Consider the following 12,946-nt stretch of genomic DNA (forward strand, 5'->3'; position numbering starts at 1 on the left):
CACGCCAGTGTCTATGACCTCTTGCCAGCAGCCAGCACTGACTTTATGCTTGGGAGAGAGCGATGGTGGAAGAAGATTGTCCAACCCTATGAGTTCTGTAGCTAGCATCTTGACTACAGCCTGTAAACCACCCTGAGTTAGAGCCAGCCAGTGTAGGCCACTCCTACATTCCTGACCCAATGATAAGATAATAAGAAGTTGATATCTTAAGCCACTATATCTTAACAATTGTTTTGTAGTAACAGTCAAGGAATACACCTTGTTGGAGTTTTTTTTTTTTTTTTTTTTTTTAAGGAGATAAAAACATTCAATAGTTCAATAGGATGGTGGTGGCTCGAATAGTTTGAGGTAGGGTAGAGACTCATTTTGATGGAGGTCTAGGAAAAGGGGAAATTTGGGCTGGGCCTTTATCTGAGGTACCTTTTGCCAACAGAGAATACAGGCTGTGTGTGGAGGTACACATATGTTATCTCAGGAGGATGGAGGACTGAGGGTTCAAGACCAGCCTGAACTATTTAGGTAAACTTTCTCTCAAAACGTAACAGAAGATGGAGAGAGAGGGAAAAAAGGAGGGAGAGAGAGAGATGCAGAAATGGGAAGATAAATTTGGAAAGAGATGGAGCTGGATTTTTAAGACATTTTAAGAACTATGCTAAGGGTTGTGACTTTATTCTGAAACCATGAGAAACGTTAAAACAGGCCTATATTCCAGATACAAAGAAGCTAAGGCAGAAAGATTGTTATGAGTTTGAGACCAGCCTGGACTACTTACCGCATTCGAGGCTAGACAGTGTTACTGAAAAGAGAATCTAGCCCAAGACAAATAAAGTGTTTTAAAAAGAAGAAAACGTCTGATACAAATCAGGAACCTCAGAGTGAGTAGATATTCAGTTACCTCTAGAGATGGAATGGATAATGAACCCTTACATTTACACTGCACTTTGCAAGTGTCCTGTGAGCAAGGATGACAGTAATTGTCAACCTCTTCCTGCAGCTGCTCTAAGACATATAGATGACCAGGGGCCACGTAATTAGTGGGTAGCTAAAGCTGGACTCAGACACTGGAATCAGTCTCTCTGTGCCTAGTTCCAGGCGCTGTTCCACACTGTTACTGGTGAAGCATGTCAGGTACGCTCCAGAGACCCCACTCTGCCGACCCAGTGATGGCTGCCAACAATTTGAGTGCATCAACGGTTATCCGATTACCCCCTCTAAAGCTTTGGGGATATCACAGAAGGGGTGATGGAAAGAGTTGAGTAGGAGCTGAAGTTGGGGAGTTGTGCAAAAAAAGACGACTTCCGGGTATAACATGGACATCGCAGTCATGAATTCACCACAGCTGTGGTTATTTGCACAAGACCTAAACAGAAATTGAACCTATTAACATTGCCCAACAATGGCTATGAGACCTCACTTCTCCTCAAAAGACTATTGGCAACTAGGTAGGGGGGGGAGGGGCGCGGCGGCGGTCATTTTCTTCAGTGATGTAGCTATAGGTAAGTTGCCTGTGCTCCAGGGAATAACCTCCCAGCATGCTTGTAATCAGCTCTTATTAAAACCTAGGGGGTTACATGCAAAAGGAGGACTCAAAAGCAGCAGAGGGACTTGTAGGGAAGAAGGGTTCTAGTAGGAGAGGAAAAAGAATAGGAGAGGGGACTAATAGGTAAAAATGACAAAAATTCATGATATAAATGCATGAAACTGTCAAACAATAAGACAATTCAAGGTTATCTACATTGGATAGATCTTGTTTTCCATTAGGGACCCAATGGTTGTCAATTCCAGTGTTTGCATTTGCCTCGGTGCCTGTGTCTCATCCTTTTCCCTAGAAGTAAGCATCCGTGAAGAGAGTTGTATTGCTTCCTTTAGATGTCTATGCATCAGTCTCAAGGCATTGGGAGTACCTCATGCTTACCTCCCAGGTAGCACCAAGTACTCCTGCATTAGGCGTGTGAGCCTCTGAATTTCACCCCACACTGGATGGTGTGAAATTTCAAGGCTGGATTATGGATATAAAATGTCCCCCTCAGAAAGCTCTCAGTGGAAGCTTGGTTCTCCCTCCTGGCTGATGCTGTTATGCAGAGATGACTGGACCATGAAGATGGTGTACCAGTAGGTTAACCCACTGAAGAGTCTAAAGAAGAATAAGATTGAAGGGGAAATTTGAGGGGTTTTGGAGAGTTCGTTGTGTCATGTGGTGGTTTTTGTTTGTTTGTTCTGTTTGTTTGTTTTTTGTCTTTTTGAAACTGTCTTGTGAGAGGATGTTTTTACTAAAGCAGACACGTGGGAGAATGTTTGGCTGAGAATAGACGCATGGTGTTTTTCTGGAAGCTTCCTGGGAAAAGGGCATGTGATGTTTTGTTAAAATAGATACTAGAGAGAACACATGATGTTTAAAAGGGGTATAAATATAGCCCAACAGACAGTGGATGATGCTGTGTTGGTATTGGTTCACCTTGCCCCTCTTTGCTAATCACCATTTTTCCATGTGTAGTGAATTTATAGAGAGAAATGCCACCAATGAACTTCTTTTTTCTTTTCTTTTTTCTTTTCTTTTGACAGCAGAGCCTGGGGCTCTTTATTGCCCCTTTCCTAAGTAATAGAAGAAAGCAGTACCATGTTCTTCTGCTACCACTGCTGGGAGCCACAGGGGAAAGGCCCCCACCTCTGTCGAGAGCTTAAAAGGCTGCTCAGTCCCTGGATAGGGAGTGGAAGGGAACCCACTGAAGATGGCTGAAGATGGTTGACCCACATAGAGCATAGAGCAGAGTGAAGACTATAATGGCTACCGAGAGCAGCATGTTTTCCGGGTTCTCTTGTCAAAGCAGCTTTAGCTCCTACTCATATTTAGCGGCTTTGTTCATGAGGGTATTTTTCTCCTTTTCTAGAGACCTCCTGTCCTCAGGACTCTCTTCCCTGTAGAGCTGGGAGATCCAGGTCCTTCCGAAACCGAGACAGCTTTTCCTCTAGCCCATCAATCATTTCTCTCCTGATGAATACCAGCCTCAGCCAGCCGACGGGGTGGTCCCCAGAGGAGCCACAGGCCTTCTTCAAACTGCACTCCTGAGCGACACTACGAGTCTCCCTCTTATTTTTTGTCAGATTGCTAATTGTGTCCCCACGCTGGGCTACCAATGAACTTCTGATGGAGTTCCAGAAGCTTGTTGCCGCTTCCTCTGATTCAACCATTGCTGATTTGTGAATGGTGTTTGCAAGTGGATTGAGCTGCTGCTGCTGATTTGTGTGAACTGCTGATATGCTAACAACGCAAACTGGATTCATTCCAAAGAACTATTTCCAAACAGGTCCACATCCTCCTTTACCCTATTAACTTTTCCTTCCCACTACCTCTTGTAGATGGTAGGCTAGAAGGGAGGTTAAAGCATTTTAAAACTCCTATTAAAGGTAAGTTTAATAAAAGAAGAAGAAGAAGAAGAAGAAGAAGAAGAAGAAGAAGAAGAAGAAGAAGAAGAAGAAGAAGAAGAAGAAGAAGAAGGTAAACCTACAAAGGGTATTAAGAGGAAAAGCAGAGGCAGGTGTATCTCTGTAAGTTTGAGGCCAGCCTGGTCTACAGAGGTAGTTCCAGAATAACCAGGGCTACACAGAGAAACCCTGTTTCAGAAAACAAACAAGTGGTGGGGAGACGTGTACACTAGTTAAAAAAATGAATGTGTATGTGTTCTCCCTGGAGAACTCCTTCCTGGTTGATTGTTTCCTCCGTGAAGTGGCCATGAGGTAAGCAGCTTGGCTTCAACATAGCTACCTGCCAAGATATTCTGCCTCATTACAGTCTCAGAAACAATGGAGCCTGCCAACCTCTGGCTGAAATTCTAAACAAATTCTTCCTCCTTCGAGTTCACTCTTGTAGCAGAGAAAAGGGTGACAGGGCAAAGATGCCGTCTTAGAGGGCTGTCCTGTTGATCCAGAGCCAGGACCAGAGTCCCACATCTGTGCAGGCAAGTGTTGAATCCATGATGATTGAATGAGAGAGGCTTCTGAGGTGGACTCTTACAGTGTTAATAAACAGGATCTGTTGTGGTCGGTCCTGCGGTCTCACTCTGAGAGAGTTCTCACTCTGCAGGAGCCGCTTTAGTGTGAAGCCAGGCACCTGGTTCCACACGGTCCTCTAGACAGTTAGTTACCAAGCCTAGCACCTACACATTCCACTTCATGGGCCACATGCGTTCTGTTGGCGTGAGCAACAGAGCTGGAACTGCCCACTCCAGCTGCCTCTCGGCCATTGCTTTCACACACTGTTTGTCCTCCACAGCCAGGTAAACTCACTTATCAAAGAGATTTACATATTAAATTCTCAGTCCACAATACATCTACACAATAAATTCACTGCCAATTAATAAAGATATAAACCTCCCACCTAGACAAGATAAAATCAATCTAGTTCACCTTGATCTAAACCATCCTTCTCTGCTGTCTCCATCCTAAATCTCCCGCTTTCTCTATCTCTTCCGCCTTACCAAAACTTTGTCCCTGACCCACTTTCTACTGTCCAATCATGCATAGCCTTCACGTCAACCTACAATGAACTGTACAAAAATTGACCACTGCTTCTAGACGTCTAAATGGAATATAACACCCTTTTAGTATTTATTTATTTATTTATTTATTTATTTGTTTGTTTGTTTTTTATTTTTATTTTTATTATTTATTTATTTATTTATGTACTTACTTATTTTGGGGCAGGGTCTCTTTATGTAGTCCTATCTGCTGTCCTGGAACTCACTATATAGAACAGGCTGTCCTCAATTTCACAGAGATGTATCTTCCTCTGCCTCCTGAGTGCTAGGATTAGAGGTGTGGTCCTTTGCTGGCCTCCAAGCATGTTTTTTTTTTTTTTTTTTTTTTTTTTTGTTGTTGATGATGAAGGTTTTTTATCAGGTGTCAACTTTTAGGTTCCACCTAAAAGAGGAAAATGTATTTTCTCACATAACAAGAGGTCAGGACTTAGCTCATGCACAGGCATAAATAATTCAGCTAAAGATCAGGGTCTCAGTATCTTTCCATTTTGGACATGACATTTGCTTCTGTGTCAGGCTTGTCCACCATGGTTATAAATTAGCTGTAACAGCTCCAGGCACTTTGTCCTTCGACAAAGGATAACTCAAACATAAGGCTCAAACTTCAGACAAAAAGAAATGGGGGGAAGGGATTTGAGGAGTGCAGGGGAGCTACCCAGTAACTTCAGACTTTTTATTAGCCATTGACCAGAATCATCTTCCAACTTCACTCCTAAAGCAAGCATGGGCACACTTGATTGAAGTCGCCAAGAAAGCATTCTCTTAGGGTCCCGAAATGTCCAGATGTCTAGTTGGAGGACCATTCTGTAGGTCCTCCTACTCAAAATAAGACAGTGTAGGGGAATCGGTGGTACCAAGGGTGGTGAGAGCATTCATCTCCCAGGACATATAATGTAACAAGGCTTTGTAGGTAGTAACAGTTAAACAGTAGTAAGCCTCTAAATCCAATTCTTAAACTAACTTGCAATAGAAGAGGTGTTGCATTGGAAACACCAGAGAGCTCCACATTAAGTCTGCAGTTTGGATAAACATGCTATACTAGTATCTGTTTTAATAAATGTGCAATGGCTGTGTAAACCTAAAGAAAGACATGAGAACTCTCCATCCTATTTTTCCAACTTTCCTGTAAACCTAAAATGGTACACACTCCAATTGCTTTACATTAACGAGAACTTTGGGGTCTGCTTTTGCTACTACATGAACTGCCCGTTATAAACAACATTAGTGGTAATTGTAGCTTCTCCCCTACTAAGACCCTATGCATTATAAGCCACTTTTTTTGCCTTCAGAAAAGGGAAGACTCAGAAATATACTACTAATAAGGATCTGGAGAGTCACTGAGTACTGGACCTACTGAATACTGGCATGTCTCCTAGCACTGACTGCGTCCAGTCGCTGGCTCTCCCTTTGCAGAGAAATGAGCACTCTGACAAATGAACTTCCTTGTCTAGCATAGCCTAGTGACTCAGTACCAGACTAAGACATGAAAAGCAGCTTTCCTGGTGGCTCCACGGCTCTAGCCACTGCACCTCACTTCCCCTTTCCACATGCATGCCAGGTGACTAATGACTGTACTTCCCAACGTTCGGATGGGAGAAGGGCTGCATCTTTAGAAATGGGATGTGACTCTAAGTTGAAGATAAGTAAACGTCAACCAAATCTCCCTCCACCAGGAAAATACTAACATGTATCAGTGCAATGGGGCCACTGCTCCACTTACTGAGTTCTCCAACTTATAGGATCATTTTTATGGGTGGAAAGAGAAAGAGATTGGGAAGTTAAACCTGCCCAATAAACTGCTTATCCTTAGTAATACATGAGGATAGTAAAGGAGAAAGAAATAAATGGTCAGAATTATGATGCTGTGGGTGTCATGTTGAGGAGAAGCTGCCCAGTAAGAGGTCTCACAGAGCTGCACCTGCCACATCAGGCTTCTCTAACCCCTTAGACTTCAGGGAAACTTAGATGCCATCTTGATTAAACTTAAGCATACCTGTTGTTACCAGGCCTCTACGTTTATCCCATCATCCCTGCTCTCACCTCGCCTCTGCCCAATGCTGGGGAAATATTTAGTTGTGATAAGGTTTGGGTGCTGAGTGCAGACTGCGAGGTTCTGTTTTGCATTGATATCTTTTATAGTAATTAGTTGTATTTGTCCTGAGACCCCATTCATGGAAAAATGATAGATAAGTGAATAGATGAATAAACGGAACTTATAGATGGAAGGGAAGATGTATGTATGTATGTATGTATGTATGGGTGGGTGGATGGATGGATGGATGCATGGATGGATGGATGAGTAGTTGGATAAATGAATGAATAGAGAGATGAGCAGATGGCTGGGTAGATCAGTGGGTACACAGATAAGTGAGTAAAGAGACAGCAAAATAAAGAGCGGTTGGAATGTAGAAGAGCTGGTAGATTAGATCAGTATAAACTGATCCATATCATTGAGTTTTTTTTTACCCTGTCTCAAAACCAAACTAAAAACCAAACTAAAAACCAAAAGCAAAAACAAAAGCCCAAACCATAGCCAAACTGTAACGGCAACAACAAAAACCAAACAACAAGAAACTAAATAGATAAAAGAATTAATTTGGCATCTAGGAGATCCTCCTGGAGATTCAACCTGGCCTGAAGAGATGGCTCAGCTATTAAAGGCCAGGCTCACAAATGAGAGAGAGAGAGAGAGAGAGAGAGAGAGAGAGAGAGAAGAAGAAGAAGAAGAAGAAGGAGAAGAAGAAGGAGGAGGAGGAGGAGGAGGAGGAGGAGGAGGAGGAAGAGGGAGGGAGGGAGGGAGGGAGGGAGGGAAAGAGAGATTAAGAGCAAATGGTAGCAGGAGGAAGCAGTACAGAGAGGAAAAGAGTAAAGTTGAAAAGAGCAGGGATCAGAGAGATTGGAGAGCAGATGGTGTCCCCAGCACAGTTCCTCTAGTGACGTCATCATTATCTCTCCAGAACAGATGTGTCAGGACTCCTGGCTACTCATTATCCTCAATGGAAAGGGAACACGTTTCTATGATACTCATCACGGTGATGGTGACAGAAAGTGCACCTTGTTTCTGAGACGTGATTTCCCCCCTTTAAACAGCCCTGTGTGTACTTAGAATTCCGGGCCTTGCATATGTTAAGGAAGCGTCTACCACTTGCAATATGCTTTCTTTATCAATGGTTCATCTTTTTTTTTTTTTTAAATTGGGGCTGGGGTTGGGGAACAATGGGGGTTGTATGTGTTTTCTTTCCATTCTGTTTTTAATCCTAAAATTCTTTACCCTAAGGTTTCCTGCTTTGGATCACATTGAATCCCTGTCCCTGCCACCTAGGGCTAGAGCTAGCCTGCTGTACCCCATGCTAAGGGCTCATTCCTCTGAACAGCCCCTTACTGCTCTCTGCTCCTCAAACTCCAGCCTTATTTACAACTTCAAGGCCTCTCTTTTACATATGTCCTGACCTCAGTGTCCCTTTCTCTCCAAGACATCTAAAATGTGTACAGTTCAAGGAAAGAGCATAATTCTTCCCAACTGAACAAGGCTTGGGCAGCCCACAGTCCAAAGAAGGGAGTAGGCACCAGTTTCCCTCTGAAGTTCCCCCCATAGCAGACACCACCTTTCCCTGGGAAGGCAGCCAAGGCCTGGAGCCCCGGGTAGGAAATCCCCCGCGAGAGGCCCTTCCTGAGCCCCACAGAAAATGGTTCTTTTCATACTCCCTGAGTCTCCTTCCTTTATAGCTGAAAATGTCCACATCACATCCCCCTTCCTGGCTGTCTCCACTCGATTCACATGCCAAGTGTCCCCACCCAGGCGTCTCAGGCCTCATAGATCCCCTTCTCTGTCCCTTCACACTCAACTAGCCTCTTCAGCGCCAAGAAAGCCTCCTTCCTTCAGCCGTTCTGTGGCTATCTCTTCAGCCAGGGTTAGATGTCTCTCTGTGTGGCCATCTCCCGTCTCCAGAGACTCCTCTCAGGTTGAGCGGAAAGAATCTGTGGACGTTGTGAGATTAGAAAGGCAGATGGATGGTAGACAGGGATGCCTCTGCCTCACCTAAATCTCAAGGTTCAACTCTCAGACAGGCTATCAAGGACCCTAGGAGATGGCAGGGAGGAATCACAACAGTGCCAACCACTTTCTGTGGAACGATAACCAGCAGGTGGCAATTGACCAACCCTTCACAGGAAGTTTTAAATGTAGTCTTCATCACGGACTGCTGTGGGTAAGTATTTCAAGAACCATTTGGGAAACCCAGGGGTATTAAGGAACTTAGCCAAGGCACTAGGTTAGTGAGAACAGACTGAGTGTTCCCCCACTGGGGATGAAGCTCTGCACTGTTGTCCACGATTTCTGCCATGCCCTCAAGTGAGAAGAAACTGAATTCCAGGCCAGTTCTGGCATTCTTCATGCAAGTTACTTGAGTCTGCCCCTTCTTCTCCCAAGCCTCTGTTTCCTCTTCAGAAAGGTAATGGGATTAGAAATGGTCTCCTAGGGTTCTCTCCGTAACAATCTATGGTGCCTTATCCCAGTGTTGAAAGCACTCAGAATAATCTCTGATGTTTCTGGACTCGGGGTCAACCACAAGCAAGGCGATGTAGGAAACAAGTCGCTCTTTGGTTGTCCCTAAAGTTCCCCATCTGGGCAATATTCTCTCCGTTCAGATCAAGTCACTGAGGCAGACCTGGTTGGCTCGTTCTATCCCATCAGAGTCTCAAGGCAGGTGCAATGAGGGATTGCCCATCAACAACAGACACAGGACACAGTGCCCTCCCCAGGAGGATGACCAAATATGAGCTCCCAGATAAAAGCAAGCTACCCTCACGGTCAACACCAGCAGTTGAGGTTTAGGAAGACCGGATAAGGTCTTACTGGATACAGGTTCCTAGAGCCGCCCTCTAAAAACCTAATAAAAACATCTTCTTAGTCATTGCAAAAGTAAAGGCCTACAAGAGGCCAGCTGCTGAGCAAGTCAATGTTCAAGGCAAGGTTGCTGCAGACACTGGAGAAAACACAGCCTCCATCTGTGCAGGACAGTGAAGAGAAAGGAGTTGAAGAAACAGGTGTAGAAGTTAGGGACATAGAATCAGAGAGGTCTTGAGTACAAAGGAAGTCCAACCCTGAAGAGCAACAGTGATACTGTAAATGCTCTTACAAAATAAAAAAGGGGATGAAGAGATGGCTCAGTGGTCAAGGGCATGCACTTCTCTTATGGAAGACTGGAATTCAGTTCCCAGCACTGACATCAGAGGTCCCATAATCACATTTAACCCCAACTCCAGGAGGTCTGTTTAATCTCCTCAGGTACCTCGCGCGCGCGCGCGCGCACACACACACACACACACACACACACCATTAGAAAAAAAAAAAAAAACCTTTTTAAAAATTCAAAGGGAGAATGAAGACTTTTTCCTCCCCCAAAACCAATTGCGCTTGCTTGGAAATTTGTATCGTTTCCGTTGTTTTCAAAGTTACAGATTCTTAGTGGATGGTAAAAGATGGGGAACTGGGCCTGGGGATCAGTGCAGAGATGCTTTGAACTGGAGAAGAAGAAATGGGGGCCAGGAAATGGGGGAGGGGAGGGAACAGAAGGGAAAGGGAGGGGAAGGAAGGGAAGGGAAGGGAGGGAAGGGAAGGGAAGTGAGGGGAGGGAAGGAAAGGGAGGGGAGGGGAGTAAGAGAAGAGAGGGAAAGGGAAGATAGGAGAGGAAGAGGAGGGGAGGGAAGGGAAGGGAAGGGAAGGAAGGGGAGGGGAGGAAAGGGAGGGAAAGGGAAGGGAGGGGAGGGGAGGGGAGGGAAGGGAGGGGAGGGAAGGGAAGGGAGGGAAAGGGAAGGGAGGGGAGGGAAGGGAGGGGAGGGAAGGGAAGGAAAGGGAAGGGAGGGGAGGGGAGTACATGGAAGGGGAGGGGAGGGAAGGGAGGAAGCTTCTTTTCTTGAGTCATACAGGGTAAAGGTGAACATTCTACCCTGTGCTATTCACAGGTGACCCCCAGGCCAGACACCTCGGTGACTGCCTATAACTAGGCAGAAGTAGAAAATCAGGAATTCAAGGCCAGCCTGATCTACATAGCCAGACCTTGTTTCAAAACAATGACAAAAGCCAAAGGTAACCCAGCCATTGCTTCAGTTCATGGTGTGGGGCACAGATCTCTCAGTACCCTTTAGATAGAAGTCATAAACACTGTTTCACGTTAGTTGAAGTCAGGTAATTGTAGACATTAGCATCTTACTTCCCAGTGAGAGAGCCCTCGGCAACTGCAAGAGGCCTGCTGGAGGAAGCCCTGCAGCCTGGCTTTCAGGACCGTCAATGCTCTGCCATTGTTCGTGCTACAGCATTTCTTTGTTAAATTGTTTTATTTCTATTCATTACACCACGTGGGTGGGTATGCATGCACTTTTTGTATGTGTGCACACCCCACGGTGTTGAGATCAGAAGACAACTTCTTGGAGTTGTGTGCGTCCATCTCTGCCTGGGTCCTGGGGATTGAACTCTGGTCTGTCGAGTTTGCATGGCCACATTAGCAGCTCACTTTTTTCTTTCATAACGCAGTGATGCTGTCTCTGACAACTGGAGACGCCTCGTGTTTGAGGAAGTGTGCTACACAGCATTCTCTAGATTCATGTGTTCGCTGTTCAGCTGAAGGCTGGGAACTGGTGACATCATTCCTAGAGACTTTTCCTCCCAAGATAAAGATGGCTCTCTTTCTTATGGGGCCTACATTAAGACTTCCCTTAGTTGTAACGAGAGGGATGTTCAAAGTTTTTACTGATAATCAAACCCACGATACACAAATGTGTCTGGCGTTTCTGTCCTGGACCTCACCTGCTGCTCCTCAGCCTGTCTGCCACTCTCAGTAATGTTGGCTCTCAATCTTTCTATCTGCCCTCAACTATCTGATAAATAATTGATAGCCTTCACACAGAATGGAGCCTGCCCCTCCAAACCCAGTTTGGTCTAAACTATATGTGGTTATACCATTATCGGCTTTGAGTATTACTTTTAAATTACTGTCTCAATAACCACTACAAATATACCATACAATAGACATCATTTTGTTATAGTTTCATGTCTCTGGGTCTTGTCTAAAATCATGGCCCTGTTCCCTTCTAGAAACCAAAAGAGACTTGGTTTCCTTGTTCTTGGGCGGGTGTGGCAGATTGTGGTTTGTTTTTTTGATGCTATAGGACTACAGCCCATGTGTCCTTGCTGGCTGTGAACTTGAGACCCTTCTGGGATGTTAGCAGCTTCTCCCAAGTTTTCCCTCACAGCCCCTATATCTCAGAATCAGTCGTACATTGTTATAATGCTGCCATTGCCCTCTCTCCGCTGAACTGTTATATTTAGATAGGGCATATGGTAAGACAGCCTGGCTATGTCCAGGGTCACTCCTTAGTCCCAGTGCCTTCTGCTGGGTAAAGTGAAACCACCATGGTTTGCAGGAGGCGAGAGTGTGAATACCTTCAAAAGTATTATTCTGTCTACCAGAATGTGTGGAGCATTCTGGCTAATGGTATTTGTCTCCGTTAGGGTTTCCTTGCTGTGAAGAGACACCATGACCAAGGCAACTCTTATAAAGGAAACATTTAATTGGGGCTGGCTTATAATTTCAAATGTTTAGTCCATTATCATCACCGTGGGAAGCATGGCAGCATCCAGGTAGACAAAGTACTGGAAAAGCAGCCAAGAGTTCTACATCTTGATCCCAAAGCAACCAGGAAGAGGGTCTCCTCCGCACTGGGCGGGGCTTGAGCATAGGACCTAAAAGCCCACCCCCACAGTGATGAACTTCCTCCAACAAAGCCACACCTCCTAATAGTGCCACTTTCCATGGACCAAGCATGTTCACGCCACCACAGAATGTAAGAAGAAATCAGCTGGAGACTGGAGGAATACATTCCCTGATGGCAGAGACGTTTGAATTTGCCCCAGGCATGTCTGCTGTGCTTCAGATAATATGAGTTGTGACGGATGCCTTATGACTATAGGAAGTCAACCACAGCAATGAAAGCTGACGTATAAGAACACTGACCATATCAGAAAGGAGAGTTTGGCCCTTCAGTGACCCTGCTTGAGCACTGGACCAAACCAACCATCATTTCCAGACTCTGTGAGATACTTTAGTAGCCTTTGCTTATTGGTGCAATGGTTTTAGTCCTTGAAGCTGAAATTCTCCTAGCAGAGATTCCATTCATTATTAGCCGATTCCATTAATGCCTTGATTAGCCACATAGTCCCCTGTGGTCTGCTCTATTTACCTCGGTCTGCTATAGCAACAATATTACCATTCTAAAGTTTAACTAAGATTCCTAGTTCTTACTTCTGACTCCCTCTCTAGTGGCTAAGCCAAGGCCCTATGTTTTCAGTTATAGCTGGGATCTAACCTTGGATGAGCAGATCTCCCATCAGCAGTCACACTGTCTGCCCACGC

The sequence above is a fragment of the Micromys minutus genome, assembly GCF_963924665.1.
Source record: "Micromys minutus genome assembly, contig: SCAFFOLD_516, whole genome shotgun sequence".
NCBI classification, from domain to species: domain Eukaryota; kingdom Metazoa; phylum Chordata; class Mammalia; order Rodentia; family Muridae; genus Micromys; species Micromys minutus.